General features: G+C 43.2%; 1 protein-coding gene across 3 annotated transcripts in view; it reads right to left on the bottom strand.

Annotated features, from left to right (window-relative positions):
- Positions 1 to 21,655, bottom strand: part of ASTN2 (astrotactin 2) — a 319,108-nt gene that overhangs the window by 121,437 nt on the left and 176,016 nt on the right. The window lies entirely within an intron of this gene.

The raw sequence follows: 21,655 nt of genomic DNA, 5'->3' as shown, positions 1-21,655 counted from the left end.
ACGGCTTTTGACGGAGTGATGGAATTTTTCATGGCGCCATAGATCAAACTGTTCCAGTGAGTAATGGAAGTCACGTCAACGGAAAATCTGGAAGGCTTTTGCAAATGGCACCTCCCATGAGAGAAACAGGTATAATTACTCAAGAATCAAACAGCTGGATGCGTTGCGATTCAGCTCACTCATCTATGTGGCCCAGTTATCCTCCATGTGGCGAACCATTAAATTAAATAAGCCTTATGCCGGTTGACAGCTATAGCCAGGGTTTAGTTGGAGAGGCAGCTTTTTCGGTCTTCCCTCCAACTTGACCCCATTTAGCGCTGGAAAATTCTGGATCCCTTTCCTACGGCAGAACAATAGTGAAGCGTCAGAAAAGAGAAATGGAAGGCGCTTCACAAGAAATGATTGGCGTGCCGAAGGATTGTGACAGAACTATCCTAAGATTAGAACAGGCTTCCAAAATTAGAGTGTTTCGCACGAGGCTTTAAATATCGCAACACCCAGTCTGCGTTGCCAGCTGCAGCCCAGGTAGTCCTCAACCTAGGATCACAATTGAGCCAAATGTTACGTTGATGAGCGAGACATTTGTCAAGTGAGTTTTGCCCCATTTCCTTGCCCTGTTTGTTAAGTGAATCACTGTAGTTAAGGTGGTTGTGAGGTGAATCTGGCTTCCCCGTTGCTTGTCAGAAGGTCACAAAAGCGGATCACATGACCCCCCTGGAACACTGCAAACCGTCACAAATATGAATCAGTTGCCAAGCGTCCGAATTTTGATCACGTGACTGTGGGGGATGCTGCAAGCGTTGTAAGTGTGAAAAATGGCCTTAAGTCATTTTTTCCAGCAGCGTTGTAACTTGGAATGGTCATTAAATGAATGGCGATAAGGAGAGGACTATCCATGTGAATCATTCCGTCTGTCCTTCTGAGATAAACACCGAATCGAACATGAGGATCCCACCCATCATCCTTTGTGTTTTTTCCCCTGATGCAATCTCTGTTGAGTCACACCATCATCTTCATTTAACAACTGCATAATCACTTGCGGGGTGGAGTCTTAGGCAACTGAATGGAGCTGAGTGTTTAATGGCCGGATGCCCTTCCTGTCACCAGTGTGGAGTTTTGTTCAGCAGGTATATTCTAATCGTGCCCAGAGAGAGAAACATCTGCCTCTATCTAGCATCGAACTCACAGCCTCCTGATTGTGAGGCGAGAGCTCCACTTCCAGGCCACCGCACCACTCCTATCTCTGTGTAGTCACATATGTCGAGCAAATGGATGCGCCGGATAATAAACATTCTAAATTGCACAGCTCGATACAAACAGGCGTCTGGGTACCCATTCCTTGCTTGGCCTTTAATGCAGATTAAAATCGGAACATGGAAATGAGCTTTGGAAGATACAAAAGTATAAATGGCGTGCACCCCAAATTAGATCGATGTGGCACCTCTAAATATAGCCATGCGCAACCTTCTCCATTTCTAATCCTGGGAAAGATTCCGCGTTTAGAAAACATCTGTTTCCTTTCAACCCGCTTCAGTTCAGTGCTTCCACCCAAGCCGGCGTTCTGAAATTTTCCGACAAATCTTCCCTTCGTGCCACAACACGTTTGCAAATGTATTAATAACCAGAATTATTAATAGAAGCAAAAAAAAGAAAAGAAAAGAAACCCAACCAACAACTTGAGCTCATTTAACATCTAGCAGTCTGCAGCAACTGACAGCAGTTTTCTAGTAATTGAACTATCATTAGCTTAAAAATTAAAATAGTTTAAAAGATGGAGGGTTTGTTTGTAATTTAGGGATGCTTCATACTCCAGAATCCCAATGGAAGAATGATTTAATATTTTTCTAGAACATATAATGTTATCAAAACACTACATCTCCTAATTTGCTCACCTTATCTGTTATATATGGAAATTTGGCCCATACACCTGAGAATATAAAGAGCCGAACTGAAGCCATTTTGTGTTTGCAGTCTGAACTTTTAAAGATCAGAACATTTATGCAATATGTTTTTCTGCTAAAAATTATACAGGATTGCAAAACTTTGTCCTTGGCTTAGGTTGGCAATATGTACTAGGGGGCTTTGACACTATAAGTCATATTAAGAGATATTAATGATCACTTGTGTAATTTTCTGTTATTTGAAAAACAGGAAATCTTCCCATCCTGTGTTGGAGGAGGGGAGCACATCTGTCTCCTTCTATCCTGGCCAATTTTTACAGAGGCACGATTGCATTATGTTTGGTTTAATGGCAGCAGCACCTCAGATAGAAAGTCCCTACAGAGAGTGGCGAGGACAGCAGAGAAAATTACAGGAAGCTCCCTTCCCGTTATTCAGGATGCTGCTTATAAGCGCTATGTGCTTAGCACTCGAAGCATTGTTAGAAACCCCACACACTCCCTTCACGGTCTGGTCTGTATTCATTGCTCCCAACTGGGAGGAGGCTTCAAAGTAGAAGGACTTCCAGATTCTGTAACAGCTTTGTTCCTTGTGCCATCCATCTGGTAAACTAGCAAGATTCATTTATCTCACCATGTGCATGTATATATCCATACTAGACTGTGTTCTTTCTCTGCATCATATAATAGATGTGGGTATATGCATAATTTTGTATTTATTTATTTATTTTGTCATGTTCATGTAGTGTACATTGGAGGAGGAGGAATGGTGCGGTGGCCTAGAAGTGGAGCTTTCGCCTCACAATCAGGAGGCTGTGAGTTCAATCCCAGGTAGAGGCAGATATTTCTCTCTCTGGGCACAATGAGAATATATCTGCTGAACAAAACCCCGCATTGGTGACAGGAAGGGCATCTGGCCAGTAAACACTCTGCTCCATTCAGTTGCCCAGAGTGCACCCCTGCAAGGGATTATGGGATTGTTAAATGAAGATGATGTAGTGTACATTGGAGGTGGTGACCCTTTGAAAGCTGTGTGCCATGAAATTTCATTTTAATGTATACCCATTAGTGTACATTCAAAGGGACAATATTCTATTCTACATATTTTGAATATAGGAAATAATTAGCTGGGCTTCGTTGATCTTGAAAAGCAGAGTCGTATAACGAATTAGGTGGATGGAAAACTGCTTGATATCTCACAATTTTAGAATAGACCGGGGTGGGGGGGTGTAAAAACAGCCCAGTGTCAGCCTTGGAAGCCAATTTTTACTTATAAGCTTCTCGGCTGCCACGTTCAGTGCCTGGGAATTTGGGAGGGGGGATTTCATAGAGAGGTGGAAGACTAGACACAACAACATTCCTTTCTCAGAGAGTCAAGGACGGGTTGCCCTGCACCTAGAGGGGAGTGGCTGGAGGGACGTCTCCAGTTGGGACGAAGATTTGATTGGACCATGCGACAGACTGACGGGCTCAGGGGATGGATCCTCGATTTCTCTTTTGGGAAAGGAAAACCCGAAAATCTCAGAGTTGGGCTTCTAGGGGTTCGGGAGAGCTAGCTAAGATTCTGCGCAGTTTGGAGGACCCCCCCCCAAAAAAAATCCCATTCCTGGCTGCCCACCCCTTCCCGCCCCTCCCAGAAGTCCCCACACAGCCCGATTTGGATGCAGGTCATTCCAGGGCACACGCAGAGGCTTGGGGAGGGCAAAAAATGGAAGTTCATGAAGGCCGGAAATGGGTCTGTTTCTGCCTTCCAGAGAGCCCCCAAAGCCCAGGGTGGCTGTTTTCACCCTCCCGGAGCCCAGGGAAGGTGAAAATGCCCCCCCCCCCATGATGCAGGACACGCCCACCATGGCCACGCCTACCCAGCAACCGGGCAGAGAACCCGTTGCTAACATTTTTGATCAAAACAGATCAGAGCGGTGCAAATCAGATCTAGGTTCTGCCTCCATTGTTAACAGCCATCCTCTGGTCTCCAAGGGGAAGAACCGAACTGGCATGGAGAGGCATTATTTCCCCCCCCCCAAGGCCGTTTCCCCGTCTTTTGAAGGGCTGCTTCTCACAATCCCCCCCTCCTCTGACTATAACAGCACCAAAATGCCACAGCACTGTTGAAAGGAGCCTGCTGGCCTCCAACTCAAAGGAACAATCCACAAGATTCGCTCCCAGCTCAGAGAGGACAACAGCGGGAAGCGAGGCCGGCCACAGAAAGAGAAACATCAGTACAACATGTGTCCGTGTGATCAATGGGATGGAGGAATGTGGAGAATACAAAAGGAAATCCGGAACGGTGCTGCGGAATCAGAGAATTTGGTGGTTTTTTTTTTTTTTTGTTAATGAATGCAGGGAGGGAAAAAAGCACCTAAAAGGAAGGCTTGGATCGCTGTACGAAAGGCAGGAAAACGCTAATCAGCTCCATTGAAAGGCAACGGAGCGGGAAGGTGAAGGCAAAACGGACTGAATAACAGATAATCAGAGTTGGAAGGTCATCTAGACCAACCCACCGCCCAAGCAGGAGACCCTATACCATTTCTGACTGATGGCAGCCCAATCTCTTCTTGAAGGTCTCAAGTGATGGCGCTCCCACAACATCCGAGGGCAACTTCTGTTCTATGAGTTGGTTGTTCTCACTGTCAGAAAGTTTCTCCTTATTTCCAGGTTGAATCTCTCCTTGTTCAGTGTCCATCCATTGTTCCTTGCCTGGCCTTCAGGGGCTTTGGAAAATAGCTTGACCCCTTCCTCCTCTCTGTGGCAGCCCCTCTAGTATTGGAAGACCGCTATCCTGTCTCCCCTGGTCCTTCTCTTCCCTAGACTAGCCATGCCCAGTTCCTGTAATTGTTCTTGATATATTTTAGCCTCCACCCCCCTCATCATCTTGGTTGCTCTTCTCTGCACTCTTTCTAGAGTCTCAACCTCTTTTTTTTAATACTTTGGTGACCCAGTTTAGGTGTGGTCTTACACACACATGAAGTTGTGATTTGGGGAAAGGAAGGACTGCAGGGGATCAACCTTGACAGATCGAAAACACGACCAAATGAGCTAATTCTACTTTATAGTAAAGTTACATTAACAGAGGAGTCTTTGGTGGTCCCTGAGCCTGGTATTTTTCTTGCAGGCGTTTCATTACCCAACTAGCTAGCATCATCAGTGCTAGGGGGAAGTGCGGTTTGGTTTCTCTCTTCTACTACTGATGATATAACCTAGATAGATAATGAAACATCTCCCAAGAAAACAACTGAGCTCAGAAAATAGCTAGGACTCCACATTTTCAACTCTTCTCTTCTGTCTGCAGCTTGTTTCATGTTTTGTGCCCTGTCTGTGTTGGTAGTTCTTTCTACCAAGTTCCTTTCAACCTATCAAGCAACTTCCAAAGGAGCGCGGGTGGTGCTGCTGCTGCAGTGTCCCATTTTTCTACAAGTTGTCAGTTAAAAAAAAAATCAAACCAAATCCATTGAATTCTGAATCCCAGCGTCAAATGACCTTGCTTTGCCTCAAACGTCGCTGTCCTCTCTTTGACAACAAGTCTCATTGGCTTTTTGAAAAGTTAAATGTGGCCGTTTTGTTCTGGTTTAATGTATGGAAAGCATATTCTGCTCCCACCAGAGAGAGAGAGAGGGAGGGAGGGAGGGAGGGAGAGAGAGAGAGAGAGGAAGGGAAGGAGGCAGGAAGAGAAGAAAGAGAGGAGAGAGAGTGAAGAGAGTGAGAGAAAGAGAGAGAGAGAGACAAGAGAAAGAGAGGAGAGAGTGAGAGGAGAAAGAGAGAGAGAGAGAGAGAGAGGAGGGAAGGAGGCAGGAAGAGAAGAGAAAGAGAGGAGAGAGGTGAGAAGAGAGAGTGAGAAGAGAAAGGGAGAGAGAGACAAGAGAAAGAGAGGGAGAGAGTGAGAGGAGAAAGAGAGGGGAGAGAGAGAGAGAGAGAGGGAGGAGGCAGGAAGAGAAGAGAAGGAGAGAGAGGAGAAGAGAGAGGAGAAGAGAAGAGAGAGAGACAAGAGAAAGAGAGGAGAGAGTGAGAGGAGAAAGAGAGGGGGAGAGAGAGAGAAGGGAAGGAGGCAGGGAAAGAGAAGAGAGAGAGGAGAGAGAGTGAGAAGAGAGGGAGAGAGAAGAGAGAGAGAGAGACAGAGAAGAGAGGAGAGGTGAGAGGAGAAAGAGGGGGAGAGAAAGAGAGAGGAAGGAAGGAGGCAGGAAGAGAGAGAGAGAGAGTGAGAAGAGAGAGTGAGAAGAGAAAGAGGAGAGAGAGAGACAAGAGAAAGAGAGAGAGAGAGTGAGAGGAGAGAAGAGGGAGAGAGAGCAGGGAGACAGAGAAACGTTGAGGAAAAGAAAGCAGAACCAGCCTTGCTAAACTGCTGGAGACACTAATCAAAAGCTAATTCCGTAATGAATGGTGGCCCCATCGCCGTGAAATCGTGCGCGAGGTGCCATTTTCCTTCCATGAAATCTCTGACATGGAACAGCTTAGGCAACCAGCTTTAAAGTCAGGTGGGGGGGGGATAGGATGAGGGGGTGCAGAATTCAGTCAAATGCTTTGCAAGTAATTGGCCACAAAGAGCTAAACCAGGTATCGGAACCCCCATTGCGTGACGACGATGATTATGAATTAAATTTCCACTTGTTCTCATTAACGGTGGCTGGGAGCAAAGCTGGCTCTCAACGCTTCCCATTACCATTATTTGCAGGGTTTCAATTGTAGGATTAGGTAAGGCGGGGGTCCTGGGGGCTGGGAGAGAAAGAAGTGTGTGTGGGGAAAACCTCCCAGAGGAAAACAGCCAAACACTCAAGCGGGGTGGGGAAAGATTTCTGGCTTGCTGTTAAATTCCCCACTTTTTTGTTCTTCTTTTTTTTTAAAAAAAGGCAACGAAGCTGAAGGAAGACACTTGGAGAAAAACAGAGGTGGTATTTCAGCAAGTTCTGACCAGTTCTGGAGAATGGTTTACATCTCAAGATGATATCAAGCAACAACATTGGCCTATTCCAAGTCCTTGGGAGAAACTCAACAAGTGGTTGAAAATGCCAAATTCTGCCTAAACATCTTGGCTGGCCTTGCAACCAACCACAATAACCAATATGATCGTTATTGATGGAATTCACGACAACGATTATTATTTTAAAAATGCATTCATTATAACTATAATGAATAACAAGACTATTCAACCATCTTAAGTGGGAGAACCCCAATTCAGTGTGTGTGATTCGATTTGGAAAGATTTTTCAGAAGCATTCCCATTCCGATCTGTTTTACATTTTTCAATTAATCCGAGAAAAGGCTGTCTTTGCATCGTCGGCTCCATGAACCGGGTCCAAATAATTTCAAACTGAATCAAAAACACTGACTTTTCAATCTACCAGTTCTATCTGAAGAGGGGATGGAAGAGAGAATTTGAGCTGAATTGCCTTCATATAAATATCTAGGCCAAGATGATTGGCTGAAGGGTAAAACATACGAAGAATGGTTGCAGGAACTGGGCCTGGCTAGACTAGTGAAGAGAAGGACCAGGGGAGACATGAGAGCAGTCCTCCAATATTTGAGGGGCTGCCACGGAGAGGAGGAAGGGGTCAAGCTATTTTCCAAAACCCCCGAAGGCCAGACAAGGAACAATGGATGGAAAGTGATCAAGGAGAGATTCAACCTGGAAATAAGGAGAAGTTTTCTGACAGTGAGAACAATCAACCGATGGAACAGAAGTTGCCCTCAGAAATTGTGGGAAGCTTTCACTGGAAGCTTTCAAGAAGAGACTGGACTGCCATCTGTCAGAAATGGTGTAGGGCCTCCTGCTTGGACAGAGGGTTGGACTAGATGACCTCCAAGGTCCCTTCTAACTCTATTGATCTAATCTAATCTAATCTAAACCTAGAAATAAGGAGACATTTCCAAACAGTGAGAACAATCAACCGATTGAACGGAAGTTGCCTTCAGAAGTTGTGGGAGCTTCATCCCTGGAAGCTTTCAAGAAGAGATTGGACTGCCATCTGTCAGAAATGGTGTAGGGCCTCCTGCTTGGGTGGGGGGGGGGTTGGACTAGATGACCTACAAGGTCCCTTCTGACTCTGTTAATCTATAATCTGATCTGAATGGATCTGAAGAAGATTGAATCTTCCGTGCAATCCTCGCAGTTGCCTTGCAGATTGATGAAGCAACAGGTGTGACAGAACACAACAACGTACATGAGAATAGGGCCTCATGTATGGGGGTTGGGGTTGAACTGGATGACTGACAAGGTCCCTTCCAACTCTGCCGTTCTGTTCATTCTGTCTATGCTCCCACACACCCCATAAAGTTTAACAGCATCGGCCTTAAAAACAAACTTTCTCCAGCTCTAAGGGTTTGCCCTACTCAACACAGCAGCCTCCATCTTTAAGTGAGATGCCAGATCCTCTCCTCTGTTTTTTTAATTAATAGCCTAAAGCTAAGTTTTGCAATCACAAAGAGGGAGGCCTTTTAAAACAGTGTGTAAGTCTAGCTGGAGCATGATAATTACACAGGTGGGAATGGACTTAACCGATGAGGAAACGCTAACAAGTTGGGATCTTAATTCCCCCTCATCACAGCAGAAATAGTCCCTGTAAATATTTCCTGCTTCAACCTACCTGAGGTGTTCTTTATCAGTAGCAAGGGGAAGATTTTTTTTAAAAAAAAAGAAAAGAAAATTGGGTTCCAATACATCTTGAAAATTGGAAAAAATGAAAAGATCCTAACAGATAAGAATATATTATATTAGAATGTGCAGAAATGAACAGGTTAACACTTGCCATGAAAGAAAAGGAACAAACTGAATAGTGTATGGTCTGGGAATCCTTTTTATCGATGGCTGGAGAATAAAAATGGAAATTAGAAAATCTTAAGAAGATTAGCAAAAATAGTAAACATGAGGATAAGAAATTAAATATGCTAAGAATTGTTATTATAATTAGATATATCATGTGTATATGAAGGAAGAATAGAGTAGTGATATGATAGTAATGAATATGTGCTAATTATAATGGTTATTGCACAAGATATTTGTACCCAGATGACACACTGTTTAAATGAAAGATGGATTGTTGATATAAAATAAAATAAATTTTTTTTTAATATATATATATATAATTATATATATAATCCGTGCAATTTTCCTTGCATCATCTATCTCCCGGATATTTTTTTCATCCTTTTGCCTGTAAAATATTGGACATGGTGTTCTTTGTCCCACCCCAGTCCACAATCCTTAAAAGTCTCCTTGTTTTAACCCAGTTGCCTAATTTGAATAACCTTTTGTGGCTAATTTAATTACCCCTGGCCTGCAAACTAACAGACAGCTGTTAGAAAAATGGTTATTGCATTATTAATATGCTTCAATAATTTCCTATTAAAACTATACTGTTAATAATTTTTTCCCTCCCTGTATTTCTTCCTCCTTAATTAGTCTATTTAAAACTTTGAAGGAATATTCTCGCCATGCTAAATGGGAGCGTTGGGGAAATTACATTTTTGATTGAATACTTCTCTGATAGGCCAGCAAATAAGGGTTGAGTTGTTCATTATTGTCAGGGCTTCTTGCCATGCCTGCTAATGGGGGCGGTCAATCTGTATGGCAATTCCCAGACTGTCAATGGAGCCCTCTTTGATATGGGCGTTGTTATGGGGGATGCCCAGGAAACCTGCTAGAGACCAAGGTCGGCTCTCTCTCTCACAACATCTGTTTGGCCATCAGTTGAGATAACAGATAACAAATAATCAGAGTTGGAAGGGACCTTATAGTCATCTAGTTCAACCCCACCCCCACCCAAGCAGGAGGCCCTACACCATTTCTGACAAATGGCAGTCCAATCTCTTCTTGAAGGTCTCAAGTGATGAAGCTCCCACAACTTCCAAGGGCAAAGCTGTTCCATTGGTTGATTGTTCTCACTGTCAGAAAGTTTCTTCTTGTTTCCAGGTTAAATCTCTCCTTATTCAGTTTCCATCCATTATTCCTTGTCTGGCCTACAGGCGCTTTAGAAAATAGATTTGACCCTTTCCTCTCTATGGCAGCCCCTCAAATATTGGAAGACTGCTATCCTGTCTCCCCTGGTCCTTCTCTTCACTAGACTAGCCAAACCCAGTTCCTGTAACCGTTCTCTGCTAGGTTGGCAGAAGCTAGGACTTGTAACAGGAGCTCACTCCGTAATGCGGCGCTAGGGACTCGAACCGCCGAACCGCTGGCCTTTCTGATCAACAAGCTCAGAGTCTTAGCTACTGAGCCACGCGTCCCCTTGGTCTTTCCATAGTGACGTGTTTTTAGCCAGCAGATCACAAGGACTGTCTAGCTGCAGTTGTTGAAGAATTTGTTGACTCTGTGTTGTGGTCCGGGAGACCCTGGGGTGTGAAATTCCTACACTCTTTGGGGCGCTAGTCTTCTCCATAAATGTGGAAAGTTCTCCACTTCGGAGTGTAGTTCTGGTGCTCCAGACAGTGCGACATATTGTGGGAATACTGCCCACTGCACACATATGCAGAAACTCTCTGTATGCAGCTCCGACATGGATTGACTATATATTCTCCCTTTGAATTTACAACTAGGGTAAGTGGTTTCATATTTGCTCCTTGAGAAAGTAATTATGCTTTTTAACATTTTTGCGCTAGGCTAAATAGCACTTAGCAAGAGCACTTAGACTTATGTACCACTTCACAGTGCTTTGCAGCCCTCTCTAAGCGGTTTACAGAGTCAGCCTCTTGCCCCCAACAATCTGGGTCCTCATTTTACCGACCTCGGAAGGACGGAAGGCTGAGTTGATCTTGAGCCAGTCAGGATCTAACTCCTGGCAGTGGGCAGAATCAGCCTGCAATATTGCATTCTTTTTTTTTTTTTTTTAAGTTTTAAAATATTTTATTTACAAGAAAATTTTTAAAAACAAAAATAAAATAAGACAAAATGTATATTCGAAACAATAAACATATTTCTTTCTATTGCGTTTGATAATAGATTGGATATTTCATAATAAACAATAGTAAATAATAATTTGCAAGTATTCCTTGTCACTTATAGATTACATATTAATTAGTAAATAACACCTGTTACTCTATTGTTCCTATTGGATTATAACTGTATCATTTAATCGATGAAACCTTCATATAATAGAAAAGAAGTGTGAGATCACTATTATTATACATTCAATATATACAACTATATACAATATATTTCTTAGATTCATTTATACTATACGCTCAAGTCTTCCACCAAAATAAGAATACCACATTGGTCCAGTTCTTGAACTTTATCCCAGTTAGCAGATGGTTTGAAAAGTGAGTTATAGGCCTGCTCCGGTTCTAAAAGCAGCTAATTTGTAGATCGATTGCAATTTCCAGGTAATCTAGAAAGGTGGCCTATTCCTCCAGCCAGCAACTACCTATTTTGCACCAATTAGTGGTTATAAAAGACAGGAAAGCTCTTCACTTACCCACATTATTTTATTGCACTGATATTAGTGGGTGAACTGCATGAAATTTAAGAAGACCGATAAATGAAAATTGGCGGCAATGGTGGGAGAAAATGCTCTGGATGGAGAGTGCTCCACACACTTGCAATTATAATAATGATGATTATAGTCAGTGCTGTAGTTTGGGGAGATGGGCTTTGCTTAATTTGTTTTGCTTTCAGCGATCTTCCTGTGGGTTGAAAAAGAAGTCTCAAAAGAGGGGGGAAAATATCCAACGTATCTGGAGACGGGCCAGCTTCGGGGTTGGGATACCATGCCATAACAGTGGCCGATGAGATTGATGTGGGAGGGGAAGGTAAGAAAACCGATTAGCAATCACGGCTCTCGGCTTTAAAAATCCCCAGGGAGTGATGGAGGGTGTGTGTGTGTGTGCGTGTGTGTAATAAAAAGGTCAGCTCTGACAACAAAGTGGAAGGGATGAATTATACGTCCTTGAGAAAATATTCAGGAATTCAGCATTCAGAAGGCTGAAGGACAGAATTGGAAGGGACCGTTGAGGTCTTCTAGTCCAACCCCCATACCATTTTAGACGAATGGTTGTCTAATCTCTCTATTGCTTCTATGGGAAGATGTGGTGACAAGCCCTCAAAATCAGCAGGCAGCCCTTTGCTGCTTGAACAAACAATATGTTTAAAGGATCAATATATCCACGAAGAGATTTGCCATTAATTTCTAAGAATTACCCTTAATTCCTGTGGATACAATCTCCGTCAAATTAATTCACTGCTCTCTTAGTCTCTTGCTCCGTGGGGAGAGCCCAAAGCAATTAGAGAAAAAAAAAACCCAGGTCAGCAAATTCTCATTTGCACAGACCTTGGCATGGATTTAAATCAAGCTTTAATCCCATCAAAAGGGAGAGAGAAGAAGAAAAAAAAAGACAGAGATGTGATGCCTTTATCCATGCTTCTAATCCATCTTCTGCGTGTAGACAGATGTTTAACTTGGTTTCCTGCAACATCTCATTTGTTAGGTTCCTTACAATGCCCTGGGCCATCAATACACTTGATGGAACATATATGCTAAGACACAAACGAAGCAACAAGCAAACAGGTAACCAAACTTCACATGCTGTGCAAACACAACCATCAACTTGGAACTAGCTAAGCTGGTCAGGGGACACAAATAATGAACACACTCTTATTCAGATTCTGGATTTCCCGAACGCCGTGCGCCAAAGGAAACCTTAAAATTTCATTTAATTCCTTTGTCTGCTAACAGATCTATTGTCTTGTACAATCTAGGCTGAGACAATGGCAAGATAAAAGTGCTCCTTCAAAGCTAAAGTTAAACTAGAAATATTCAATTAATGCCATGCCAGGGTTAACCCGCCCCCGTTACATTTTCTTTCAAGCAGGCTCAAATGATTTGACAGCAAAGAAATAACTTTCTGTTCCCATTATTTCTGCTTCTTGACTCATGGCTAGAGCTCGTCTCTGGGAATGAGGAGAAGAGAGGAGCAAGAGAAGCCAAAGAGGCTGCAAAGTATCTCAAAAATATAATTTCCTTTTACCTAACTTGCTGTCACTCTGCGGTCGCTCTGACTCTGGTATTTCCCAATCTGAAAAAAAGGAGTTCCTTTTTCTCTTGTAATGAGAGGGAGGGGAACAGAAGAAAACCAGGGAGAGTGCAGATTATTACAGCAAGTCAAGTCAACTCAAGTCAAGTCAACTCAAGTCAAGTCAAGCCAAGCCCAGTCCATTCCAGTCAAGTCAACCCATCTCAAAAAGCTAAGCATGATTACGTTTGGTTAATATTTGTATGGGAGACATCCAGAACATCCCAGGCAGTGGTGAGATTCAATTTTTTTACTACCAGTTCTGTGAGCGTGGCTTGGTGGGTGTGGTGTGGCTTAGTGGGCATAGCAGGAGAAGGTTATTGTAAAATCCCCATTCCCTCTCCACCCCATTAATCTGCTTTCCAGCTCCGTTCTCCTGTGCAGGGCAACCAAAGAAGACCCAGCCGATCAGCTGGGACTCAATGGGAGGCAGAGAAGAGATGGGGTTGGCGGGGCCAGTCAGAGGTGGGATTGGCCGATTCTCCGAATTACTCAAAATTTCTGCTACTGGTTCTCCAGAACCTGCAGAATACCACCTCTGGTCCCAGGGAAGCAGGCCAAAAAGAGAAACCACAACAGTTTCACAAAGAACTCTTATAATGCCAAGAAAAATGAGTGTTCATTTCCATCAGGTTGAGAGAGAGAGAGACAGAGAGACATATCTATCATCTATCTATCATCTATCTATCATCTATCTATCTATCTATCTATCTATCTATCTATCTATCTATCTATCTATCTATCCATCTATCTATATTATCTATCTATCATCTATCTATCTATCTATCTATCTATCTATCTATCTATCTATCTATCTCTATCTATCTATCTATCTATCTATCCATCTATCTATATCTATCTATCTATCTATCTATCTATCTATCTATCTATCTATCTATCTATCTATCTATCTATCTATCTATCTATCTCCTCATCCTTCCAACATTGCCCCATTGCCCATCTCTGCTGTACAAACCCACACTCCAGATGTTGCAGCTGCATTAAGCATATAAAAAATTAAGCCTCAGGATATTGTAATTTTGCTCCCATTGGCTATCAAAACATACCTATCCAGTGATTTGTTTTCTTTTATTGTTAAAGTACTCGGAGTCTGCCATCTGTCAGCCGGTAGAAGGCAAGCAAACCTTACTAATTTTTATTACCGGTGAACGTAAATTGGGGCTATTATCCAACTGCTGTGTTGCTGAAAGAAAGAGGGACAGAATTTTAAGGAACAGCATCTTCGCTCCTTCAATCTCACTTTTTAAAGGAGAGCCAACTTTCCCAGGCCAAATTTCAACCAAGCATTGCCCAATGTTTGTTCCACTCTTTTTGGAACATCGACGCCAGCTTTCTCCACAATTGTGTTCTCCAGGTGAGCTAAGACCCCAATTCTTAATCTTTCCCAGTCACGGATTGACAGTGCAAGGAGTTCTAATCCCAGTGACCATAGAGGTCATCAGATTGGAGCAGGTGGATCCATGCCTAGAGATGACATTGGTGTCAATTCAGAAGACTATGCTTCCAACATTTTCAATATCTAATTAGTGGAGGCAAAGCATTGTGTAATTTCCTAAATGTTTTTCCGTTATTTATGCCTGGATGTCGTTCATACCACTCTATAAAGCCTTAGTAAGGCCACACCTAGAATCCTACATCCAGTTTGGGTCACCACACTATAAAAAAGATGTTGAGACTCTAGAAAGAGTACAGAGAAGAGCAACCAGGATGATTAGGGGACTGGAGGATAAACCATATGATGAACGGTTGCAGGAACTGGGCATGGCTAGTCTAGTGAAGAGAAGGACCAGGGGAAGACATGTTAGCAGTCTTCCAATATTTGAGGGGCTGCCACAGAGAGTGGGGAGGTCAAGCTATCTTCCAAAGCATCTGAAGGCCAGACCAGGAATAATGGATGGAAACTGATCAGGGAGAGATTCAGCCTAGAAATGAAGAGAAATTTTATGACAGTGAGAACAATCAACCAACGGAACAGAAGTTGCCCTCGGAAGTTGTGGGAGCTTCATCACTGGAAGCCTTCAAGAAGAGATTGGACTGCCATTTGTCAGAAATGGTGTAAGCTCTCCTGCTTGTTTGGGGGAGATCAGGGGTCTTCAAACTTGACAGCTTTAAGACTTGTGGACTTCCACTCCCAGAGTTCCTCCTCCAGTTATGTTAATTCAGGAATTCTGGGAGTTGAAGTCCGCAAGTCTCAAAACTTTCCAAGTTTGAAGACCCTTTGAACCAGATGACCTACAAGGTCCCCTTTCAACTCTGTTAATCTGCAATCTGCTCTGTGTGCACCTCATGTGCAGGAGCCGCATTGGAGGTGGTTGCTCTGCCATATAAGGGAAGGGCTGCAGGGCCAATGAAGCAAAATGGGCAAGGAGATCACGACTCAGGAGATATGAAAACAAGAGAAGCTCTGCTTGCAGCTGGCAACCAGCCATTCTATTCCCTCCTGCTCTTTTTTTTGAAGGGACGTTGTCAGCCCTGAGGAAAATATTTGGCAAGATGATTGGCCTTAAAACGAGAGACTGGTTCAAGCACCATAATGGAGTAAACAAACCAAGTCCCTCGGCTATATAAAGAGTTGACAGACATCAGCTGGAGTTCAAGTGAACCCCTGGAGCAGGCCCAATATACATCCAACTGTCAGGCTGGGGAAATGATAAAGGTCAACAAAGGTGATTTGTCTCTGGAAGGTTGACAGTTCGTTGGCTGCAAGTTAGCTCCCAGCCATTTCAACCTCTTGCTTTCTTCCATGGTTCTTTATCTCAGGAGGCCAAGTCAAGGGCAATGACCTGCCCTATCCCAGCTTTCCCCATTTTTCTCCAAAGTTACCCAAACAACTTGTATTTCACCAGTGCTCATGTCTTCTCCCCTTTATGTTTGGTTTTGCAATTGATGGCCAAGAACAGTGGGAAGGAAGGGAGGGAGGGATTGAGGAAAGAAGGAAGTAAGTGAGGATGGATGGATGGATGGATGGGAGGGAGGGTGGATGGATGGATGGAAGGAAGGAAGGAAGGAAGGAAGGAAGTAAAGGGATGAGGAAGAAAGGAAGTGAGGATGGATGGATGGATGGATGGATGGATGGATGGAAGGGAGGGAGGAGGGGATGGATGGAAGGAAGGAAGGAAGGAAGGAAGGAAGGAAGGAAGGAAGGAAGGAAGGAAGGAAGGAAGGAAGGAAGGAAGGAAGGAAGGAAAGGGATGAGGAAGAAAGGAAGTGAGGATGGAAGGATGGATGGAAGGAACAGAGGGATTTAACAGATTTAACAGATAACCAGAGTTGGAAGGGACCTTGTAGGTCATCTCGTCCAACTCCCTGCCCAAACAAGAAGGGAGGTAGGGAGGGTGGATGGATGGATGGATGGAAGGAAGGAAGGAAGGAAGGAAGGAAGGAAGGGTGGATGGATGGAAGGAAGGAACGGAGGGAGGGAGGGTGGATGGAAGGGAGGAAGGAAAGAAGGAAGGAAGGAAGGAAGGAAGGAAGGAAGGAAGGAAGGAAGGAAGGAAGGAAGATGGTACTGTACAGTGAAAGATATGACAGTTTCACCCTCTTTTGGTCTTTTAATAAAAACATTCGACCTCAGAAAAAAAATCAGCAAATTTATCTTCTCCTTTGAAAGAAAAGCCAGTTCTTATTTATCAAATTAGAGCTAGCATTCTCTCTGGGCTCCCTGCAGATCCCCTCACGGACCTGGATAAAAGGCTAGGAATGCAAACAAGAGTTCACACAACCAAGCAGAAATATGAGAAAGAAGAAAACGCTCTTCTGTTTCTCCTTGGACTGTTTCCCCCCACTTAGATAATTTGCAGAGTTGAATTGCTTCTAAATAGTTCTACTGATCTGGTCCTGTTAGCGTATCCGAGAAGATACTGAACAAAGGTCCACATTAAAAAATAAATAAAATAAAAATGAAAAGGAAGCAGCTTGGCAAATGCTTCCAGCTTCACAATGAGTGTGGGAGGAATTCTTGCCTCAAGCAGCACTAAAAGCAGATCGTTGTTCATCTCAGCTGCCCCTGAGTGAACATCAAAGCTGGGCTCCAAATATCTTCATTTAGATAGGAAGGCCATGGCACGACCTCCGCTTGGAGAGCTTATGAAAGTGTCCTTTAGCAATCTTCCTCCATTAAACTCTAGGGAAAGAATGACCCTCAGAGGTCTGTCAAATCAGAACTCTGGAGGAACACAAAAAGATTTCCAGTCAAGCTATTTATTTCCTTTTTTTTTTAAGAGAGAAATTAGAAAGTGGCCATTAGAGCATTACACATGAATAAATAAGCATGCCCTGACAGTTGAGGTGTCCTGACTCAGAAAGAAAATGATCTAGTTCATAGAACAGAGGGGGGGGAAAAAGAAGAAGAATCCTAAGGCTTGAAGAAGAATTGCTAAACAATTAACAATTATGTGGTGAAAGCTTCTCCAATGTTAACGTCAGAGGTGGGTATACAGCAGGTTCTGACCAGTAGTGGAAATTTTGAGTAGTTTAGAGAAGCGGCAAATCCCACCTCTGACTGGCCCCGCCCCCATCGCTTCTCTGCCTCCCGAATCCCAGCTGATTGGCTGGGTCTTCTTTGGTTGCCCTGCACAGGAGAAAGGAGCTGGAAAGCAGGTTAGTGTTCTGACCCAAACCCTTTTCCAATAAGACAAACAATAACCAAAGGGAACAGAAACCTTTTAATGAGTCCTACGAATCCCTGGTTAAAAGGCTGCTGCAAACAAATTAACTTTGATAAGCACAAACCTTGCCAAAACTGTACGAGACTGTCAGGAATCACAGATAAGAAATATTTCACAACACAAGAGTCTTCAAATACCAACTGAAGATATTGTAATGTCCACAAGGCTGAGTTTCAAAATGTCTTTGCTTCCTGCAAAGAACATTCGCTTCACAGCTGCTTTTTATCTTCTTGAAGGAGGGGCCATTGCAGCCTTACTCCCAAGTCGCCCATGCTGTTGCAGCTGCTCTTTCCTGCGAGCAATCCTGTGCGCACGCACACTTGGCACAGGCTCCTCGGGAATCTCCTCATCGCTGCTGCCAGCCACCACAATCTCTGAAGGCAGCAGAGTCCACTCCCTAATGGTCCTTGCCCCTCATCTGAGTCCTCGCTGTCCTCAGCCGTACTCATCTGCTGCCGGCTAGCCACAACAGTAACCTTCCCCCAGGAGTGAAGAAGGAATGGGGATTTTGCAGTAACTTTCCCCTGCCACGCCCACCAAGCCACACCACGCCCACCAAGCCACACCCATAGAACCAGTAGTAAAATTGTTTGAATCCCACTCCTGGCTAACGTTCAAGCTTGAAGAACTATTTGAGCCTCCAGAGTCAGGCAGAAGAAGGAACCGCTTCAGAATTCAGCATGTCCAAGTGGATATTTCTGGGAATCTCAGAATGAAGAACAATATTTTTCCCAGTTACTCAAGCCACATTGGATTAGGGGTTTGTGCACCCACCTAGAAAATGGGATTCATTCAGTAGCTAACTAGTTACTTAGGGTCGGATTATAAGACCTCAGAAGGTCCCGTCCAACTCTGTTATACTGTTATGTGTGTTGTGTGAACAAAATCAGAGAGGTAGAAAATGAAAGTTGTTGGTCCAGGGTCACCTAGAGACAAAGCACAATAGAATAATAGGGTTGGAAGGGACCTTGGAGGTCTTCTAGTCCAGTGGTCCCCAACCTTTTTTATGCCGTGGCCCGGTACCGGCATCAGCTGCCCGCTGGGCACCGGCATCATGGCCTGCCATTTGAGCTAAGCCTTTTTCATCAAAACAAGATGGCGGCGCCCAGCAAACCAGCGGCCCGGTAGGATTTGTTCCACGGACCGGTACCGGTCCACGGACCGGTAGTTGGGGACCCCTGTTCTAGTCCACCCTACTGCTTGAGCAGGAGATTCCATACCATTTCAGACCAAAAATGACACCTTCCAAGGTTCAGAATAGATCATGAATCTGAATTGTCTTTGGTTCTAGAACGATATCCTAAGCTTCATACATCACATTGGCCTTCTATTCTTGGACTTTCTGTTCTAATGTGTTCCTTTCACTCACTTCAAAGCCATTTGAGATCAGACCGACCACCAACCGTTCTAGCTACTATCTCCATAAATAAATGTTCAATCTGTTGAAACCCTGCCCTGGATTTTACTTAACGCCTTCTCTTCATTTTCTTACCCTTTATATTTTGGCCGCGCGTGTACGCTTTTTCTAAAATATTAATTTATCAGCCTTTCTTTGTAAAGATGCCGCCTCGGCAGCCTTTGCTCGAGGAAGATATAACTACCCAAATTCTAAAGCGATACATTTCCCACCGCCCTATTTCTGCTGTATCCATTCTTTTTTTTCTCCCCTTCTTCTCCCTTTTGTGTCTTTTATAGTCTCTGCCTCAATGAACTGCAGATTTTATTATTTATCAGGACTTCCGGGGGGAAGGGGGAATGGCGAACTGAAGACAGCTCCACTAAAAGCAGAATGAAGAGTTGGGAAGAATAAAGAACTGGAGAACATCCTGGGCTCTTTGTAATTCCTCTCCAAACAAGGAAAGGACTTGAGATTGCCCACAAGTGCTCCAGGCAATCACTTCTTGTGAGGAGAAGTAATAGCCATCTTGTTCAAATCGTGGCTGATGGTCCTTGTTTCACAGACATCTTTTTCTAACCTAGCATTGATGATGTTGCCTAGTTTGGTAATGAAATGTCTGCAAGAAAACAACCCAGCTCAGAGAGCACCAAGGACCCCACATTCTTCTTTCTCCCCCTCTTCCTCCTCCTCCGCCTCTTTGCAAACCCCACTCCCTTCTACCACTGATGAAGTTACCTAGTTGGGTAATGAAACGTTTGTAAGCAAGTAACTAAACTCAGAGTACACCAAGGACTCACAGCCCTCTTCGTCTTCCTCCTCCTCCTCCTCTCCGCAAACCCCACTCCCTTCTACCATGATGAAATTATCCACTCAGGTAATGAAATGTTTGTAGGCAAGCAACTAAACTCAGAGAACACCAAGGAGTCATAGTTCTCCTCCTCCTCCTCCTCCTCCTCCTCCTCCTCCTCCTCCTCCTCTCTCCTCCCCTGTAAACTCCACTTCCTTCTAGCACTGATGATATTACCCAGTTTGGTAATGAAGCATTTGCAAGGAAACAACCAACCTCAGAGAGCACCAAGGACCCCATAAATATCCTTGTCCAGAAATCCTTTGTTAACTATTTTTCAGCTATTAAAAACCTTTTTACTGATAGGTTTTGGACAGCGCTTGGTGAGTTTCCTTCAATCGTTAGCGAAAGAAGTTTTGCATATAAACTTAAGGACTTTTATTAAAAAAATGGAATAAACAGCCAAAGAGTGATTAGAATGTGGATTTTGGAAAATTACAAATGAACTTAGGGGTCCAAATGGATTGGCAGGAAGCTTTTGAAATTAATTATGAGAATCCTTTCTGTAGGAAATTCTTGAGTTTTTTTAAAAATACACAAAAACATAGGATGAAACTTTGAAAATTGGACACCAGAGGAAACCAATTGAAGATTACACCTGTACGATGTCTACCAGGCATATTTTACTAGAAGACTCAAACTCCCCACCCAGTAAAGGATGTCCATTATGGGATGCTTATTCAAAAACATAAAGAAATATAATGATTGTGTTTAAACTGGATGAAGCAGTTTTCAGGAGGGAAAAAGTGAGATAAAAGCTAAGATCCAGACTGAGAACTACACAAGGGCTACAAAAAAGACAGTTGCGATTGTGATTATTTTTATGAGGAAGAAAGAGGAGGAGGAGGAGAAGAAGGAGGAGAAGGAGAAGGAGAAGAGGAGGAGGAAGAAGAAGAAGAAGAAGAAAATGCTGTGCCAGAAAAAGCAGCCCGAGTTCTAATGCTAACATTGGATCAGTTTTTCATTCCTGAGATATTTGTAGAAGCATCCATAATTTCACATCAAATATTTATCCCTACATTTATTAAATTCTGAATAATTCAGCACTTGCTGCACGTCACAGAGAGTCTCGGTTAAGTGTTCTCAACTGACTGTATCTGGATCTGCAGCACGTGCCTTCTAAAATTGGGATGTTCTTGAGAAGGTGATGTTTTTCCATCATTTGGATAATGTTTTTGGAAGAAACTATGTCTTCACTAATGACAATTTGTCTCTTTGATTTATCTTGCCTAGTTTTCTGTTAGTTTTCTGTTAGGGAAACTCTCACTTATGTGGATGATGGAATGAACAAAGTTGAAAAATCTAAATTATTTCCCGAGATTCCTGAACCTTCCACCCATTTCCAGAGCAGCTAAAGTTGACTTCTAGTTGAGTGAACATTAGCATGAATGTGAAAGAACAAAAAAAAAGCTTAGCAAATAAATCTGGTTTGTTTTTCCATCATTTGGATAATGTTTTTGGAAGAAACTATGTCTTCACTAATGACAATTTGCCTCTTTGATTTATCTTGCCTAGTTTTCTGTTAGTTTTCTGTTAGGGAAACTCTCACTTATGGGGATGATGGAATGAACAAAGTTGAAAAATCTAAATTATTTCCCGAGATTCCTGAACCTTCCACCCATTTCCAGAGCAGCTAAAGTTGACTTCTAGTTGAGTGAACATTAGCATGAATGTGAAAGAACAAAAAAAAAAGCTTAGCAAATAAATCTGGTTTGTTTTTCCATCATTTGGATAATGTTTTTGGAAGAAACTATGTCTTCACTAATGACAATTTGCCTCTTTGATTTATCTTGCCTAGTTTTCTGTTAGTTTTCTGTTAGGGAAACTC

Source organism: Notechis scutatus, chromosome 15 (assembly GCF_049901735.1).
Source record: "Notechis scutatus isolate UNSWTSFEM ecotype Mainland chromosome 15, rNotScu1.2, whole genome shotgun sequence".
Taxonomy (NCBI): Eukaryota; Metazoa; Chordata; class Lepidosauria; order Squamata; family Elapidae; genus Notechis; species Notechis scutatus.
The sequence above is the reverse complement of the archived record's forward strand: the minus strand, read 5'-3'. Positions and strand labels throughout refer to the sequence as shown.